Source organism: Carlito syrichta, unplaced genomic scaffold, assembly GCF_000164805.1.
Source record: "Carlito syrichta isolate Samal-C Ts95f unplaced genomic scaffold, Tarsius_syrichta-2.0.1 Scaffold301652, whole genome shotgun sequence".
Classification (NCBI taxonomy): Eukaryota; Metazoa; Chordata; class Mammalia; order Primates; family Tarsiidae; genus Carlito; species Carlito syrichta.
The window spans coordinates 25,183-45,992 of NW_007245748.1; the positions used below are offsets into that span (position 1 = coordinate 25,183).

The 20,810-nt window shown below is 37.7% G+C and overlaps 1 protein-coding gene across 1 annotated transcript in view; it reads right to left on the bottom strand.

The window, feature by feature from the left end:
* The window catches only part of ACOXL (acyl-CoA oxidase like), a gene marked incomplete at its 3' end in the record, with an annotated part of 406,243 nt that overhangs the window by 25,125 nt on the left and 360,308 nt on the right, over positions 1 to 20,810 (bottom strand). The gene's annotated exons all lie outside the window — the stretch shown is intronic.

Sequence of the window (20,810 nt, forward strand, 5' to 3'; positions counted from 1 at the left end):
TTTCTTCTCAGTTCATGAAAGAATACTCTAAATGTACATTTTGAATAATATCATCTTGATATTTTCCATTGAGCATGGTTTGATTAAACTTGCACAAAAAGTAGCATTCCTCATTTATGTTTTGTTTCGATGCATTTTTCCTATCACATTTCTGAAACCTACACACAGATCTTCTGTATGACACCATGGGTACCAAGAAAAAAACAAATGAGTTTTCCTATAGGAAGAAGTATGTTTTTAATGAACTGCTTATTCACTTAACTTTTAATACTCAGTAATTTCAAAATCACACAAAAATAAAGAACATTGTACAATGGGCCTTCATGTTTCCACCACCCAGCTTCAAGAGTTATCAACTCATTGCCCATCTTGTTTTGTCCCTACTTCCACTCACTTTCCCTTTCAGTACTATTGTGAAGCAAACCCCAGTCGTACCATTTTATTCATATACATCTCACTGTGTATCTCTAAAAGATAATGACTCTTTAGAAGTAAGATGGCCTCAAAATCAAACCAAGCAATGACAACAAAATCTTCTTATTCTGAGCCAAATGGAGATGCTTTCCACATCAGAAGTCAATATGTCTTCTGTGGACTACCAGCCTGCGGTTCACAGTCATGTGGACAATGCAGTCTCTTCATTCTTTTCTTGAGGTTCTCGCATATCCTTTGAACAGCATCATGATTGAGAGCCTCAACTATTCAGTCTTCCCAGAAAGGGTTGGAGCATGGCTTAGCAGCCTATTTATGAAAGATATTTGAGATTAATTATAACTCTTCTACAAAATTGCCAAAGCCTGGGAAGTAGTTGTTTGGCCAGTGTAAGCCTTCTTTGGCTCTTTTATGTAACATCAGTAAAGATGTTAGCTGACCCTATAGACACTGGAAGAGCAACCGAAAAATACTGCAGTTCATACTGAAAACATACATTCTTATAAAAATAATAAATCATGTATATTATGTGGCTAAACTGAATTATAAGTCTCTAGATGAACTTCATATACACCACAAAGATATTTGCTGTGAGTTTCTAGGTGCAGAAAGCTAATTGTCATTTCTGCACTCAGACATACAAAAATGCAGGGTTGGTGATAAGAAATCCAGAGCCATAGAAGTACAGAGTTTTTAGAAATAATCTAGTACATCTTCTCAATTCAGAACCTTGCCTCAGCCAGCGTGAAACCAAGAAACAGAAGACACATTCACATTAGGATAATCCAAGAAGTGCTTCATAATATTTTCTATTGAGGTATCGACAAGATATAGGAGACCCATAAGGGATAGTGTAGTTTCCTGTAACTGGTAACTGTGGAGCTGCTGCCATCTCTAGGCTTGGAGGGTGGAGGGCAGGGAATGGCTACTAGATCCCGGAAGAGAGAGCCATGTAAACATGGACACTTTGAGAGGAACTATGACCCTTAGCCAAGGAAAACAGCAATCCCTAGGTGACAGGCCTCACAGGAAGACAAACAGGGAGCAGGGACATCCTAACTCCATTGTCTTCCCCCTGTACAATCTCTGGCTGTTATCTGAATCCAACTGGGTAGAGAGGGCAAGGATTCCATTGATGCAAGTGATGTAGGTCATTTGCCTAGATCCACACCAGGGTAGAGAAGAGTGGAGAGTAGAGCTGGAGAAGCAAAGGGTTAAGACGTCCATCACAAGGCGCATCTCTAACACCCCTGATTAAGGGTCATTCAGCATCTCGTCCACTCCCATCTGAGTCAAGCCAAAATCCACTTGATCACAGAGAGCCGCCAACTGCCAGCGTTCCCAGGCTTTCCCCAACTGCTGGCTTTACTCAGGCTCACACTGTGCTTTCTGAGTATACGAGGGGGGACTCTAAAAATAAAAAAAAACAAAAATTTTTTTGAAGGGCAGGCCCCTTCTAATTCAGGCTTCCACCACTAGGCAAGTGTTCTAGGAATCCATCAGCATCAGTGAAGCAGCTAGCATTGTTGTCAGAAGCTGCATTCAGCTTCAGTGAATTTCTTTTGGAAAAAAACTCAATGCATTTAACCCACTTCATAATGGGTGATTTATGAGCGCGCACCTGCCCACACTGCACTGGGTGTTCAGCAGTTTTTACTGAAAATAGCATGACCCTCGTGCCCAACTCTCCCTATTCACCAGATCTTGCCTGGGGTAACTTTTTTTTGTTTTCCTGGATGAAAAAATTCTCAAAGGGAAGAGGAAGAGGTGAAACAAAAAACGGCAGAAGCATTAAAAAGCATCAAAATTGACAAGGTCAAAAACTGTTTTGAGCAGTGGAAAAAGCATCTTGATAGGTGTATTGTATCAAACAGAGAGTACATTGAAAGTGGCTGAAATTTAGACATGCAAGAATAAATAAACAATTTTTAAATAAATAAATTTTTTTTAATCTCCCTTGTATCTATCTGCTCCTCCCTTCTTTGGGCTCTTAAATTGCTTTCTTGTTGACTGTCTGTGGCTCTCATGTACCTGATACTCAGAACCACTTTTCTGGCTTTACACTTTTGCTTTCCTCCATGAACACAGTTCAGACTCTCCTTAGGCTACCCTGTTTGCTTGTCCTGATAAACAAGAACCCTGGTTCCTGGTGGCTCTCAGAATACCACATCTAGGTACAGGTGCCATCAGCCCATCCTCAGTTCCTTAAACAGACCCTGAGACATCATTCTTTTCATGTTTTAGAGGTAGGAGCTCAATATTTTAAGAGGCGCCCAGTTCCCTAATGAGGTGTACTGGTGGAATAGCCTTGTGTCTGTAGCTACTTCTTTATGTAGAATATGAATTTATAGATTAACTCTTGAAGACAGGGATCTTGTATCTCTGTAAGCTTTAAGGTCTGGCAAAGGAACTGACACATTGTAAGAGATCAACTGAAATCCAATTTCCTATAACTAATGGATATTGATTCTATAAGTCCTGCTCCCTAAGGATCAAAGAAGGAGTCTATGAAAGCTTCTCAATAATAGTCTGAAGAGTCATAATAGCCAATATTTATTAAGCGCCTACTATATTTCAGGCACTGAAAAATATTTTACATCCACTCCATTTAGTCCTTACAATACTTCTGAAAGTTAGAAGTTATAAGTCCGTGCAGGAAAGGGTTCACTCAGCAGTCCTGGACTGCTTCTGCACAGTCCCAAGTTCTTCAGCATGACTTTCACATGGCTCTTGGGAGAGGGATTTTTGAGCCCTTGGAATGTCTTGCCTAATAGGAGTGTCTGTGTATGCCTGAGGCCTTGGGCCATGTCAGATAGTTTATGCTGAAAATGTAATTTATGGTGAAGGCTTATTTTTGTAGGTCTGGGCCTTTGGTCCATGCCATATCAGTATTACATCTGAGGAGCTCAGGTCAGTCATAGGAGTACTACGTGCTTATGTGACTGGTCCCCAGTAAAAACCCTGGACACCGATATTTAGGTGATCTGGTTGGCAATACTTTGTGCCTGCTGTCACACATCATTGTTGGGAGAATTAAGCAGTCTGTAGACGTCACTGACAGAGGAAAACTGAAAGCTTGTTGGTCTCTCCTGGATTCCACCTCTGCACCTTTTTCATTTGATGATTTTATCTGTATCCTTTTGCTATAATAACTATAACTATGAATATAACAGCTTGTCTGGGTCCTGTAAGCCTTTCTAGCAAATCACTGGACCTGAGAGTAGGCTTAGGGGCCCCTGACACAGGCCTCAATTTACACATAAAGAAACAGAGGCTCAAATAAAGTTAAAGAATAGAGCAAGGGTTGGAATTAAGTCTTTCACAAATAAATTTTTTTCTTTTTGTCTACTACATCATAGCAACTCCACTTTTTAGAATTTGAAAAACAAAACAGATAACTCTAAAGCTATAGGTTACGGGCTCCAGTTTTGGGTAACATAGAACAGATGATGTCCCCTATCTTTCTCACTGAATGCAGTCATAACTCCTGTTATACAATGATCAAGAGTGCATGGAGAAGCTTCTTGAGGATTCTGAAAAATAAATAGTGGCAGGCAGATTGAGGAAGAAGGGCAGAACTCAAAGTACTGCAAAATTGGAGTTTAACTCTTTTTTCTCATGCTACTCATGTCCCTGGAGGCATGTGTAGCAGAGTGGGATAACTAGACCCCAGTTTTTTTAACTGGAAAATAAAAGAAGATACTCCTGGGAGGTCACAGAGAGAGAGTGCTTGAGAGAGCAGCTCAGAAAGTTTATGAATTTCCAGGCTCAGTCCCAGGTGTGCATGCATGGATTTGATGCTAATTAACATACAAAAGACTTTGAGAACTGAACTAGTAGACAGACGAGAATCTGGGTACTGGCCAGTGAGTGGTACATACAAGGGACATATCTGAATAGTGCTGAAAAGGCTTTGAAGACTCAATTGACATTGGCACCACAGTGAACAGAAAGTGAGTTGAAACTTGCAGTCCAAACATAATCAAGGTACATTTTCTGCTTTAAAAAAAATCAACATTCTCTTTAGAACTTAAACAAGAGCCAGAATTTCATAGTATAGTATTCAAAATATCTTGAAAATAATCCAAAAATTTTCAGCATATGAAGGAAAAGGAAAATATAATCTGCATGGGAAAAGACAATCAACAGATACCAACAGCAAAATGACACAGATGTTGGAATTATCTGGCAAAAATTTTATGGCAGCTATTATAAACATTCTCTAACAAACAATCACAAACTCTCTTGAAACACATGCTAAAACAGTAAGTTTCAGTAAAGAAATAGAAGATTTAAAGGAGAGCCAAGTGGAAATGTTAGAACTGAAAAATACAATGATCAAAATAAAAATGAGCTCAACAGCAGAATTGAGGAGACAGAGAATAGAACCAGTAAGCTAGAAAATAAAATAATAGAAATTATCTTATCTGAATAACAAAGAAAAAATAGACTGAAAAAAAAGTATAGACACTCAGGGACCTGTGGGGCTATATCAAAAAGTTTCACCTTCATATCACTGGAGTCATAAAAGGAAGAGGAGAAATAAGGCAGGGCTGAAAAGTACTAAAGAAATGATGGCTAAAACATCCCAAATTTGGCAGACAACAACAACAACACACAGATGTGCAGGTTTCAGAAAATCAGTGAGCCCCAAACAGAACAAACACACAGCAATTCATCCCCAGACACATCATAATCGAGCATCTGGAAAACAAAGACAAAGAAAAATTTTGAAATCATCTAGAGAAAACCATAATGCATGACCTACAGGAAAATAACAATAACTCAATTTCTCATCGGAAACGGCAGAGGCCAAAAAGAAGACTTTTAAGTAATAAAGTAACAACTATCAACCCGGAACTTTATATTCAGTCAAAGTATCCTTCAGGAAGGAAGATGAAATAAAGAAATTACCAGTGAAGAAATACTAAGAGAATTTGTTGCTAGCGTATCTGCTTTAAAAAAAAATTGTTAAAATGAGTTTGTCAATCGAAGGAAGATGAAAGAAGGAGCAACAGAAAGGGTAAATATTAGTCATGAATAAAGAAAATACAATATCTGAGTAAATATGATAGACTATTTCTTCTCATTAATTCATTTAAAATATGTTTAGTCATTGAAAGCAAAACTTATATATATTGTCTGATGTGGCTTCCAATATATGCATATATACTTATAAGATGGCTATGACATAAAGAGGAGAAAGGAACATTATGGTGGTAAGGTTTCTACATTCCACTTATTAAAATATTGATCCCAAGTACGTTATTAAGTATGTATATTATAATAGAGCAATCACGAAAGGAAAAAATATATTCAAAGGAACATAAATAAATAAAAGTGAAAATATAATAATGTTTAAATAATCCAAAGGAAAGTATGTGTTGTAGGCTGAATAACAGCCATCAAAAAATATCAGGCCCTAATTCCTGGAATCTGCAAATATTACTTTACAAGGAAAAAATGACTTTACGGGGCAATTAAGCTAAGAGTCTTAAAATGGGGTGATTATTCTGGATTACCCAGGTGTAAATGCAGTCATGTGTATCCTTATGAGATGGAGATTTCACAGACAAAAGTGGAGGAGGCAATGTGACCCCAGAGAGAGAGATTGGAGTGAGGTGGTCCCAAGTCAAGGAATGCCACTTGAACTTGGAAGAGGCACTGAAATGGATTCACCTTGAAAGCCTCCAAAGGCAGTGAAGTCCTGTCAACACAATTGATTTTGGCCCAAGGTATCGATTTCAGACTTCTGGTTTCTTGAACTGGGAGAAAATAAGATTCTGTTGTTTTATACACCAAGTTTGTGGCAATTTGTTACAGCAACCACAGGAAGTGCAAGAATGACAAGCAGAGGAAATAAACAGAAAACAAATAATAAAATGACAGATCTCCATCTAAACATACGAATAATCATATTTAATGTAAATAGTCTAAGCATACTAATCAAAGACAGGAATTTTCAGAATTAGTTTTTTAAAAGTCCAACTGGTGTACAAGAAAATTACTTCAAATATAATGGTAGAGGTAAGTTAAAAAATCAAAAGGATGGAAAAAGACACATGAAGCAAAAACTACTTCAAAGAAGCCTGCAGTGGCTATATAAATACCAGACAAAGTAGACTTCAGAGAAAAGATAATTTCCAGGAATAAAGATGGACTTACATAACAATAAAAGATTAATGAAGCAAGAAGATGCAATAATGCTAAATGATTGCATACACAGAGTTTTAAAATATACGAAGCAAAAACCAGATAGAACTGAAGAGATAAGCAGACACATCCACAAGCATAGTTGGAGATGCAAACATTGTTCTCTCAGTAATAGATAGAACTGAGAATATCAGTTAATAGAAGACTGATAAACAGAAGGTCAGCAAGGATAGAGAATGGACATAAGCACTCAACTGGATCTAACTGATATTGTAACATTCCATCCAACAACAGCAGAATACACATGTTTTTCCAAGGTCACATAAGACATCAGTAAGATAGACTGTATCCTAGGCCATAAGACAAACTTTAACAATTAAAAAATGTAAGGGTAAATTATACATGGTATGTTCTCTGATTCTAATAGAACTAAATTTGGAATCAATAACATAAAGATAACAGGGCAACCTCTAGACATTTGAAAATTAAGCCATACACTTCTAAATAATTCATGTGTCAAGGAGAAAGTCTCAAGAAAAAATTGGAAGTGAAGAAAAGTGAATATACAACATGTAAACACTTGTGGAATGCAGGGAAAACAACACGGGCAAATTTATAGTGGAAAATGATTACAACAGGAAAGAAGAACACTCTAAAATCGATAATCTAAGCACTCATCTCAAGAAACTAGAAAAATAAGAGTCAAAGAAACACAAAGTAACCAGATGAGAAATAATAAATATAAGAACAGAAATCAATAAAAATAGAAATATAATAAACATAAATTCAAACTAAAGCTTGTTCTTTGAAAAAAATCATTGATAAAGTTCCAATAAGTTTACAAAGACAAAAGTAGAAAGACATACATTAATAAAGTCAAAAGTAAAAGAGAAAGCATTACAAACTCATAGAAATCAAAAGAATAAAATTAAAAACTATGAATATATATCATTTGCACCTATAATTTGATAACAGTTAAAATGAATCAATTTCTTGAATCCTTCATGTTATCAAGAATTGTAGAAGATGAAATACATAACTGAGATAGTCTTATTAAGATTAAATAAATTGCTGGGCACAGTGGCTCACACCTGTAATCCCAGCACTTTGGCAGGTGGAGACAAGAGGACTGCCTGAGTCAGGGGTTTGAGACCAGCCTGGGCAACTTGGCGAGACTTTGTCTACACAATAAATCAAAAAATTAGCCAGATGTGGTGGTGTATGCCTGTAGTTCCAGTTACTTGGAAGACTGAGGCAGAAGAATCACCTGAGGCCAGCAGGTTGAGGCTGCAGTGGCTGTGAGCATGCCACTGCATTCCAGCCTGGGTGAAAGAGTGAGACTCCTACTCAAAAAAAAAACAACCAAATTAAAGACATTGAACTCACAGTTTAAAAATGTTGTAAAAAAGAACTTTCATGGACTTGAGGGTTTTTTTTGGTGAATTCTACTCAGCATCTAAATAAAAAAATAACATCAGTTCTATACATTAAACAATCTCTTCAAAAAATCAAAGAGATAGGAACCCTTCCCAATTCATTTTATGAGGCCAGAACTACAATGAAACTGAAACTAGACAAAGGTAATACAGGAAGAAAAAACTATAGATTAATATTTTTCATAAATACAGATGCAAAAAAAATCCCCTACAAAATATTAACAAATTGAATGTAGAAATATATAAAAAGAATAATGCACCATGACCAAGTAGGCTTTATTCTAGGAATCCAAGGCCAGTTGCACACTCAAAATACACCATTATAATTTATCACATTAACAACCTAAAAAAGAACAAACAAACCCACGTCATATCAATTGATGCAGGAAAGGCATTTGACAAAATTTAACATTCGTTCATGATTTTTTAACAAAAAAATTCTTATAAAACTAGGAATAGAAGGGAACTATCTTATCCTGATTAAGGATAACTGCAAGAGAAAACACACACACACAAAACCCCACAACAAATATCATATTTGGTGGCAAAAGGCTGAATGCTTTCTGCCTAACATCTGGAACAAGGTAAGCAGGCTAATTCTCATCACTCTTATTCATCATCATACTGAAAATCCTAGCCAATGCAATAAGGCAGGAAAAAGAAAATAATGGCATATGAAGTGAAAAGAAAAAACTAAAACTGTTTCTATTCACAGACAACATAATTTTCTACATAGAAAAAAAATCACAAGAAATATCCTCCCAGAAACCCTAAACTTTTTACAATTAATAATGAGTTTAGCAAGGTCATGGGATACAAGATCAACACATAAAACATTAATTCTATTTCCAGATATAAGCAGTGTGCAATTAGAAAGCAAAATTTAAAACAATAAATCTTGTGCAATAGTTCCTCCCAAAATGAAATAGTTACAGATCTACAAAAACACGTACATCATCTTTATAAACTAAAAATGCTGACAAAAGAGATCAAGGAAGAACTAATAAAATGAATTAGAAGAGTCAATGTAATACATTTGTGAATTCTCCCTAAATTGACCTATGGATTTTACATAATTCCAACCAAAATCACAGCAGAATTCTTTGGTAGACACAGACAAACTGATTCTAAAATTTACATGAAAAAAGTAAAGAAACTAGAATAGCTAAAACAATTTGCAAAAGAATAAATCCACAGAAGTCACCTTATTTAATTTTAATACTTAATATAAAGTTATAGTAATCAAGATAGCAATAGTCAAGAAATAGACACATAAATCAATGGAACAAAACAGAAAGCCCAGAAAAGGGCCCACACAAATATGCTCATATGATTTTTCACAAAGATGCATAAGGAATTCAGTGAATGAAGATAGTATTTTCAATAAATGATGCTGAAACAATGGAATATCAATAGTTGAAAGATAAACTTTGACCTAAACTTCATATTTTATACACAAATTAGCTCAAAATTAATTATAAATCTAAAAGTAAAAAATAAAGCTCTAAAACTTTTAGGAGAAAAAAATAGAAGAAAACCTTCATTACCCAAGGTTAAACAAAGAGTTTTTAGGAATGACACCAAAAGCATAATTCATGAAAGACAAAAATTGATAAAGTGAATAAAGGTAAAACCTTTTGCTCTGTTAAAGGCACTGTTAAGGGAATGAAAAGACATTGTACAGATTGGGAGAAAATATTTGCAAATCATATATCCAAAAAAGAGTTTGTATTTAAAATTTATAAAAAAACTCTCAAAACTCAACAGTAGGAAAAAAAATTATCCAATTAAAAATGGAAACATGATTTGAACAGACTTCACTAAAAAGGACATGCAGATAGCAAATAAACACATAGGGATATTTTCAACATCATCAGTCACTGTGGAAATGCAAATTAAAACCACAGTGAGATGCCTCTATATACCCATTAGAAGGGCAAAAGTAAAAAATATGGACACAATAAGCAAGGATGCTGTGCAACAGGATTGCTCATACATTGGGAATATAAAGTTTCCTATAAAATTATACACTTGCACTATGATCCAGTAAATCCATGCCCAGGTATTTGCCTGAGAGCTGTGGCTGTCAGTCATAGATAACTTTTGCATTCGTCAATGTCTGCAGACATTTTGGTCATCACGATTGGGAGAATTCTACTGGCATCTAGTGGGTAGAGGCCAGAGATATTACTAGACATCCTGCAATGCACATGGCAGTCTCCCACAACAAACAAGTATTTGGCCCCAAATGTTAAGATTGGTAGTGTCAAGATTAAGAAACTCTGTCCTGGATAAATTAAAACTTATGTCCACATAATAACCTGTGCATAAATGTGTACAGCAGCTCTACTCACAATTGTCAAAAGTGAGACACATTCCAAATGTCTTTTAGTGGGTGAAGGGAAAAACAAATCACCTGCTACATCTATACAGGGGACAACTACTCAGCAGTGAAAAGGATTTATGTTGATGCATGCAACAACTCGGCTCAGTCTCAAAGACATCATGGTCAGTGAAGGAAGTCAATATCAAAAGTTTACAGATTGGTTACTATTCTATTTATATGACTGTCTCAAAAAGATAAAACTATAGTGATGGAGCATAGATTGCTGGTGGCCAGGGACTAGTAGAAGGGGGAGAGGACAATTTAAAGCCATAGCATAAGGGATTATTTTAGGATGACTAAATTGTTCTGTATCCTGATTGCAGAGGTAGTTACATGAGTCTGTATGTGTCAAAATTCAGAGTACCATGTACCTCCAATATGATCATTTTTCTGTATTAATTTTTGCTATATTATAATTTCTGAATTCCCTCAGCCAAGTATTTTTTTGCTCTCTTACACATTCTGCATGCTGGTGCAATTATTTGGCCATGTGACTTTCTCCCTGAGCACAGCCTGACTACAAAGACAGGGACTGCAGCTCATAATGCATCTTGGAAATCCCCCCACAGTGCCTAGCCCAGCGTGTGTGTGGAACTGAAGAGTTTAGAAAGCCTTGGTTCCCAGGAGCTTAAACCACTAGGACCAACAACAGAAAGAAGGGAGGTTGCCTACGATTTATGACATGCAAGCTGCTCATATCTATGGCCTGAGCTGCATAATAAGCAAGAAGATGAAGCAAAAGAACTGAGTTGGCCCTGCAGTGTCAGAGAAGATGAACAAAGCTTATTAATGCATGGTAATACCAGCGTGATATCAGAACCGTTTCCCCCAGCAACAACCCAGTTCTCTCACTGTGATGAAGTGCTCTGCCTTCTGCCTCAGACTTTAGCCACTTGGGATCTGCATTATTGCTTTGTAAAATTGATGGGCAGTGGCACCATCTCCTAGTTTAAGGAATTTCTGTCAGCATTAGCAAAAAGCATCGGATTTGCAATTTCTGAGGGCATTCCTTGCAGTAGGAAAGTGACTAAAAATTGGGCCAGACTGGAACAATGCCCATCTCTAATCCTTGTGGCTCACCTGCTCAGGTTCCTTGGAGTCATCAGCTGCAGGTGTGAGCTCAGGTCTCCACAGGTGAGGAAGTCATATTTATATTTAACCTGAATGGGGTGGGTGGAGGGGGTGTCAATTTTAGTATATTTTTCTTTGATCACTTGAGGTTGTTCAGGATCAAAGTCTCTTTTCCTTCCAAACTGCCTAGAGATGCTTTGTGTCTTAAAAGTCATTCTTCTTTAGAAAGATGACAGGTAGTGGCAGCTGAATCATTCTTGTAGCTGAGTGTTTAAGAGGACATTCAAGGATGTACATGAGCTTTTCCTTCTGAGCCTTTGGACTCTGAGGACCCCAGAACGGCTCTCTCTTCCCCATGTTCTGTGGCAGAGGTGACTGTTTCTCATCATGGGGGGAGGGGAGCTGAGTATCATAGTCAGGTGATGGTGTCACAGGGCATCCAACATACCGACCATGGTAGAGGCAGGGATGGGCCACAGACAGCCAGACCTAAGGCCTACGGTGTTTTCTGTCTTATTGGAAAGCCAAGACATAGCTGTAGCCTGGCCTCCTCAGATGTCAGGAAATGAAAAGCCGAGAATATGCATCTGCAGGAAACAAAGTCAGCAAGCACAGTGGAAAACAGAGGGAACGCTCTGGAGAAGGTAAGCAAAGACATCTTTCTACTGGCATGCTGAATATGCTTGGACAGAGAAGGGATTGGAGCTCTGCTGCTTCTGAACACTGAAGGCAGGCTGCCAGGGATATTCTTCTTCCACTTGGAGGACATGGCTGCAGCATATGTGATTGTGACACTCTAGCAAACCCACGCTCCACCCTTTGGGGTTGCAGTGCCCTGGCTTTAACATGTCCAGAGGGAATGAGCAAACTCAGCACAGCTTTGAAGGCAAGAGATGAGCCTATTCCCTCTGGGCTCCAGCCTCACCCACTGTGTAGACTGGTTCAGAATCACACCTCTTCTGTGTGCAGAGAGGTTAGGCAACTTGTGGAAAAGCATTCAGCCAGGTTTTTTTTTTTAATCTAAAATTGAGTTGATCCCAGCTCAACTCACTACCACCCCCAGTCTCGCATCTGTCCTTGTCTTTGGACTTACACTCTTTATGTAGAAGGTAAAAAGCCATATGGCTGAATTGCTTCCTTCCTAAATTCACGTCTAAGTCCCAACCCTCAGTAGTGTTTGAAGACATGATTTTAAAGAGGTTAAAAGTTAAAATGAAGCTGTTAGGATGGGTCCCTAACCCAATATGACTGGTGTCTTTATAAGAGGAGGGAGACATACCAGAGATGCCAGTGCACAGAGAAAAGGCTGGGGAGAACACAGTAAGGAGTCAGGCATCTGCAAGACAAGGAGAGAGGATTCAGGAGAAACTAAATCTGCTAACACCTTGATCTCAGACTTAGAGCCTCCAGATATGAGAAAAGAGATTTCTGTTGTTTAAGCCACCTAGTCTGCAGTACTTTTTGTCACAGCAGCCCTAGCAAACTAATACGCCATAGGAAGAGAATTAGTGATCAGGGAGCAAATACCACGAAACCTTTTCATTTCAGAGATCCACTTGTATTTCAGGAAACTGGATGGAATCTCTGTCCTCAAGCAAGAGCCATTTACATATGCAAGTATGTAATGTGCATGTCCATTCATTAATCCATCCATCTTTGCTAATCTTCCCACATCATCAAATACAACAGCATCTAGGGAGGAAAAGCCAGAATGAGCAGAAAGAGTCCTCCTCTGGGGAAGTAGAGGAAGCCTGCATTAGTGGTGATGAGGTCAAAAGGAGGCTTTAAGAATTTATAGGGGCTGGGCACGGTAGCTCATGCCTGTAATCCCAGCACTTTGAGAAGCTGAACCAGAAGGATCACTTAAAGCTAGGAGTTCCACACAAGCCTGGGAAACATAGCAAGGCCCTAGCTCTGAAAAAAAATTTTTTTTTTTTAATTTAGCTGGGCTTGGTGGTGGGAAGCTGCTACTGAGGAGGTAGAAGTGGGAGGATAGCTTGAGCCCAGGAGTTTGAAGCTGCAGTGAGCCATGATTACACCACTGCACTCTAGCCTGGGCGACAGAGCAAGACCCTGTCTCTAAAAAAAGAAAAAAAATTGATACGTGAAAGAAATCCCTCAGTGACCATCTGGACTAATTATTGGGCAAGACTTCCTGGAGGCAGAATTGAACTGGAAGAAACTTCTAGGCATGGCCCACCCAGGAACAACTTGCAAAGCCTGTTCCCCACCTCCTGCAGCTGGTCCTCAGGCCCAGCCATAGAGTTGTGGTTCTGCTGCCTATAGGGCCACATGGAAAGACTGGTCAAAACCTTCTCTGTCCCTGCATTCAAGAGTCAGCCTTTTCAGGCTCATCCTGAACCTCTGTGGAGCAGTTTAAGATGTTTCACTTATGGATAGTTTCAAGGCTCACCTGGTTTACTTTACACCTGTGTATCCAAGAACATTCAGCTAAATCTTGCTGACTCTTTACCACAGCATACAGGGCCCTCTGTGACCTGGCCCCAGCCTCAACCCCCATACTCCAGTCATAGAAAACCACGTGGGAGATCCCAGCACACACACCGTTTCTTCTGTCACGCCTGCTGTATGCGCTGTCCCCCAGCCTCAAAAGCACTTCCTCCCCTCTGCTTCTAACTCATCCTTCAGGATTCTGATCCACAACCACCTTCTAGGAAGCTTTCCTGATGGCCTCAGAGGCTAGCTCCCTATCTGCCTCCTCTCAGTTTTCACTGCACAGGGGGCAGCCAAGAGTGGCTTCCATTTGTGGGGTGTTTTTCAGGTGGCAAGTACGGAAAACCACAATGACATACATGATTGCTTATCCTGGCAACAGTCTGAGAGTGAGAAGTACCAGGGGCCCACATTTTACTCTGGTAGGAAACAGAAGTCCAGGAATGTCCTGATCTGGACGAGAAAAGAAGTGAGGTCTCTTCCTCCTCAATTCTTCATCTGGCCCCTGGCCCTCAGGCTTTTATGAAAATGAGTTGTCCTTATCTTCCCCACATGCCAACTCACAGAAAGCCCCCTGAAGGCAGGGCTTTTTCCTCCTCCCTTGGACTGCCCCGGTGCACTGGCATGAAACAGAGACTCAATAAATGTTTATTGAATGAATTGTTCTTTGTATTTTAGTCCATTGTTATGAAACTTTCAATTTTTTCCAGCAACAAGCAACCACCCATTGCACCCAGCAATTGAATTGTGGTTGTAAATAACGCTACAGAATACTCATCCTTGTTGCTTGTAAGTCTCTTTGTACGATATTTATTTTCCCCCTTTTGTCTCTGCTTCTTTATCTGTGTTCTCTCTTCCCTTATCTCTCAACTAAGAGAGCTATTGGTTTCTCTAGTTCATTGTCTGCTCACTAATTTTAGGGATTAATTTAGACTTAAAAAATAAATAATCTACTGTCTTCTGATTTTAGTTTATATTTATTTTTTGTCAGGATCTCATTCTGTCATCCAGGATGGAGTACAGAGGCACGATCATGGTTGACCAGTTGACCACAGCCTTGACCTTCTGGACTCTGCCTAACTTTCCACCTCAGCCTCCTGAGTAGCTGGGACAACAGGTGTGCACCACCATGCTTGGTTAATTTTTAAAATTTTTGTGGAAACAAAATCTCGCTGTGTTGCTTAGGCTGGTCTTGAACTCCAGCCTCCCAAAGTACTGGGATTACAGGTGTGAGTCACTGTGCCTGGCCTGTTTTCAAATTTATCAATTTATATTTTTGATATTTATTATTTATTTCTGCTTTCATAGCACTTAAAAATGCATCTTATATTAGATAATTCATTCATCCTTCCTCACCAAGTTTTAAGGGTGTGTTTTATTTTTTGTTTTACACTTCCATTATCATTACTTCTTAACTATTTAGAATTTTCTATTTAAATTTCTTCTTTGCTCAAATATTAGTTTAAAAAGATTGTCTACATTTCTAAGGAACAGAATGTCTCCATCACCACTAAGATTCCTTATGTTGTCCTCTTATAGCCATACCTACTTCCTTCCTGTGGTGCCAAGCATCTCTTCATCCTTATCACTGGCAAACAGCAATATGTTCTCTCTCTATATATAATTCTGTCATGTCAAGAATGCCAGACAAACAGAATCATGATATGTAAACTTTTAGTATTATTTTTTTCTCCACGCAGCAAAATTTTCTGGTGATTCATCAAGTGAATGTACCAATAATGCATTCTTTCATATTGCAGAGGAATATTTCATGGTATGCACAATACCACAGTTTCCTTAACCATTCACCTATTGAAGAACAGTTGGGTTGTATCCAGTATTTTTTTTTTTTTTGAGTTGGAGTCTCATTCTGTCGCCCAGACTGGAGTGCAGTGGCCGCTCCCGGCCTCGACCTGTTGGGCTCCGGCAATCCTTCCACCTCAGCCTTCCAAGTAGCTGGAACTACAGGCGCGCTGCCACGCCCGGCTAATTTTTTTATTTATTGTAGAGATGAGGTCTCGCCAAGTTGCCCAGGCAGGTCTCAAACCCATGGGCTCAGGCAATCCACTCACCTCGGCCTCCCAAAGCGTGGGTTTACAGGCTGAGCCACCGAGCCCAGCCTGTATCCAGTTTTTGTTTATTACAAATAAAGCTGCTGTGTACATTAACATAAAAGTTTTTGTGTGAACATATGTTTTCATTTCTCTGGGAATAAATATTGCCCAAGAGTATAATTTCTGTGCTTATGATAAGCATGTGTTTAGTCTTCTAGGAAACTGCCACACTCTTTTCCAGAGTAGCTATAATGTTTTATATTCCCACCAACAATGTGTGAATGATCCAGTTTCTCTGCATTTTCACTCACATTCTGTGCTATCACTGTTGTCTATTTTAGCCCTGCCAATAGGTCAATAGTGCATCTCATTGTAGTTTAATTTGCATTTCCCTAATGGCTAATGATATTGAACATTTTTTCATGTGTTATTTACCATCTCTATCCTCATCGATGAAATGTATGTTTATATATTTTTCCCTTTTCCTAATTGGATTTTTTTAAACTGTGTTTTGATTGTTCTATGTATAGTCTAGGTACTACTCCTTAGTGTAGCATTCTACTTCCAAATATATCCTCCTAAATTGCAGTTTCTCTTTTCATCCTTTTAACATGGTCTCTCACTGAGCAAGCATTTTAAAATTTGATGAAGTCCAGTTTAGCAATTTTTCCTTTTATAGATCATGCTTTTTGGTGTCAAGACTAAGAATTCTTTGGCCAACTGTATTTCCCAAAGATTTTCTCCTATGGGTTTTTTTCTAAAGGTTTTGTAGTTTTGCATCTTATGTACGTTTACGTCCATGAACCATTTCAAGTTCATTTTTATATAAGGTGTGAAACTTAGGTTGAAGTGCTTTTCTTTTTCCTTCTTATTTTGCCTATGGATGTTCAATTACTCCAGTAACATTTATTGAAATGGTTATCTTTCTCCCACTGGAATTGGTTTTGTCAGTTCATAAAAAAATCAGAACATGTTTGTGTGGGTCTATTTCTGCATTTCCTGTTTTGACGCATTGATCTATGTTTTCACCTGCCAATACCATACAGTCTTGACTACTGTAGTCATAGGCCTTAAAATTGAATAGACTTCCCACTTCATTCTTTTTCAAAGTTGTTCTAGCTATTCAGCCCTCTGCCTTTCCACATAAATTTTAGAATAATTTTGCCTATAGCAATAAAAAATCTTGCTGAGATTTTGATAGGAATTATGTTAAACCTGTATTCCAATGTGGGGAGAAATAATATCTTTGCTATGCTGAATCTTCCAACTGATGAATATGCCATGTCTCTCCATTTATATAGATCTTTAATTTGTTTCATCAGTATTTTGTAGTTTTTAGCATACAAGTCCTATGTATGTTTTATTAGATTTATACCTAAGTATTTCTTATTATTTGAGAAGTTGCACATGGTAATTTTAAAATCTTGGTCTTCAGGTGTTTGCTATGAACACAGTCAGCTCTTCATATCCATGGGTTCCATATCTGTGGATTCAACCAACTGCAGCTGAAAAATATTCAGTCATTATTCCCTAGATGATTCAATATCACAGCTACTTACATAGTACTTATATTGTATTAGGCATTATAAGTAATCCTGAGATTATTTAACCTATATGGGAGGATGTGTTGAGATTATATGAAAAAACCATGCCTTTTTTATTTTAAAGTTGTGGGGTACAATTCAGAATTAGGCACACAAGTGGTCATCATACAGCTAAAGTTTGGGCCTCCTTTTGGTCCCCACTTTGCCTGGTTTGAGGTCAGGTATGCTTATTAGTGTTATGCCCCCCGCCCCGCCAACCCTCAACAGAGTTCTACTACTGCCAATCCCTTTCTTATAGAATTATGGTGAATGTCCAGGGTCTGCTTATGAGTGAAAAACTATGCCATTTTTGTATAAGGTACTTGAGCATTCATGGATTTTGGTATCTGGAGGTGGGGGTTCTGGAGCCAATTTACCACAGATACCTAGGGATGACTGTATACAGAAATACAACAAAGTCTTTAGTGTTGACCTTGCATCTGCAATCTTGCTGAACTCACACATGCGTTCTAGGGATTTCCCTCCCTCTCTCCCTCCCTCCCTCCCTTCCTTCCTTTCATCTCTCCCTCCCTCCCTCCTTCCCTCACTTTCTTCCTCTCTCCTTCCCTCCTTCTCTCCCCCCTCCCTGTCTCCCTCTCCCACCCTCTCTCTCTCCCTCCTCTCTGCCTCTCTTCCCTTCCTCCCTCCCTCTGCCCCACCTTCTTCTCTCCCTACCCCTTCCCTCCCTCCTCCTCCCCCTCCCTCCTTCCTTCTTATAGATTCCTTGGTATTTTCTAAATAGATGATCGTGATCATGTCATCTGTAAACAGAACTTCCCCCCCCCCTTTCTGATCTAAAAGGCTATGCCTTTTATTTCTGTTTCCTGCCTGATTGCTCTGGCTATAACTTCAAATACTATACTGAATAGAAATAGCAAGACCAAACACCCTTGCCTTGTTCCTGATATTGGGGAGGAAGTATTCAGCTTTTCACCGCTAAGTATGATGTTAGTCATAGGATTTTTGTAGCTACTCTCCCAAATTGAGAAAGTTCTACTCTCTTTCTGTTTGTCTAACAGTTGTTACTGTGAGTGAGTGTTGGATTTTTTCAAGTGCTTTTTCTGCATCAAGTGATATGATAATGGAATTTTTTTTTCTCTTTTGCTTGGTAATATGAAGAATTAGACTGATGTATTTTTTAAAAATTGAACTAGCCTTACATCTTTAGAGTAAATCATACTTAGTAAGTATATAATTATTTTAATATATTGCTGAATTCCATTTATTAATAGTTTGTTAGAAATGTTGACATCAATATTAATAAGGGATACTGGCCTGTAGTTTTTCTTTTTTGGTTCTATCTTAGTCTGATTTGGGTGTCAGGGGAATACTAATTTTAAAAATGAGTTATTAAGAGTTCTCTCCTCTTCCACTTTCTGAAAAAGATTGTGTAGAGTTGCTGTTAATTCTTCTCTAAGTGTTTGGTAGAATTTTATAGCAAAAGCATCTATACTTGGGTTTCCTCTTCCCTGGAATTTTTAAGTTATGAATTTAATTTACTTAATAGTTATACGACTATCCAAATTATCTATCTCGTGTCAAGTTGTGATAGTATGTGTTTTTGAGGAATAGTCAATTTAATCTAACTTACCAAATTTATGGATATATAATTTTTCTTAGTATTCTCTTACTATCATTTTGATGTTTGCAGGGTCTATACCATCTGTTTTGTTCCTAATATTGGTAATTTGTGTCTTCTCTTTGTTAGTCTTGCTAGAGGATCATCTACTTTATTGATCTTTTTAAAAAAAATCTAACTGCTTCCTTTTTTTCTATTTTCAATTTCATTTATTCTTGCTCTTATTTCCATTATTTACTTCCTTTTGCGTTCTTTGGAGTTAATTTGCTTTTTATTTTCTAGATTCTTGAGGTGGAAGCTCATGTTATTGGTTTGAAACTTTTCTTTTTCTTAATGTAAGATACAAATTCCTCTCTCAACACTGTTTTGGCTGTTTTCCAACAATTTGACATGCTGTATTTTAATTTTTATTCTGTTCAATGTATCTTTTATTTTTTCCTTTGAGGTTTTTAAATTTTTGAGGCTTGTTTTATGTTCCAAGTAATAGTCTATCTTGGTTTATGTTCCATGGACATTTGAAAATAACGTGTTCGCTGTTGTTGGGTACAGTATTCCATAAATGTCTATAGATCCTGTATGTTAACGGTGTTGAATTTTTCTACGTGTTCTGATTTTCTGTCTAGTTGTTCTATCAATTGTTGAAAGAGGAGTGTTGAAGTCTCTATGATTGTGGATTTGTCTGTTTCTCCTTTCAGTTCTACCAGTTTTTGTTTTATGTATTTTGTAGCTGTAATATTTGGTATATACATTTAGCATTGCCGTATCTTCTTGGTGGATTGAACCTTTTGCTATTACATAATGTCTTTGTTTAGATTATTTTTTTTGCTCTGATCTCACTTTATCTGATATTAATATAACTATTCTTGCTTCCTTTTGATTCATGTTTGCATGATGTCATCTTCCATTCTTTTATTTTTAGCCTATCCATATCATCCTATAGTTCATGTTTTTTAATCCATTCTGACCATTTCTGCCTTCAAATTGTTGAATTTATATGATTTAAAACTAATACAATTCTTGATATATTAAAATTGCCATTTTATTTTTTGTTATCTGTTTGTTCTCTCTCTTTTTTGACTTCTGTTTTCCCTCTTGTCTTACTGTGCGCGACTTGGGCATTTTTTTAGAATTTCATTTTGGTTTATATATGATATTTTGGGAAAAATATTTCTCTGGATAGTTTCTAAGTAGTTGCTCCAGGTATTATATTTTATATACATAACTCATCACAGTCTGCTTATATCAACAGTTTGAGTGAAGTGTAAAAGCCCTACTATCCTTCACATCCCATAACCCTCCCTGGTTTATGATACAATTGTCTAAAATATTTTCTCTACATCCTTTTTGAATCACATCATACACTGTCATAATTTTCACTTCAACTGTGAAACATAATTTAGAAAACTCAAAAGGAGAAGGAAAGCTTCTTGAATTTACTCTGTCTACTGTATTGTGTCTTCTTTCCTGGTGTTTCTTAGTTCTTTCTTTCATCATCTCCCTTCTGTTTAGAGAACTTCTTTGACCCATTTATTTAATGTAGTTATTCTGGTGAAAAATTCTCTTAGTTCCTTCATATGAGATTATCTTGATTTCCTCTTAATTCCTGAAGGATATTTACACTGAATATAGGATTCTGGTTGACAGTTCATTTTTTTCTAACAC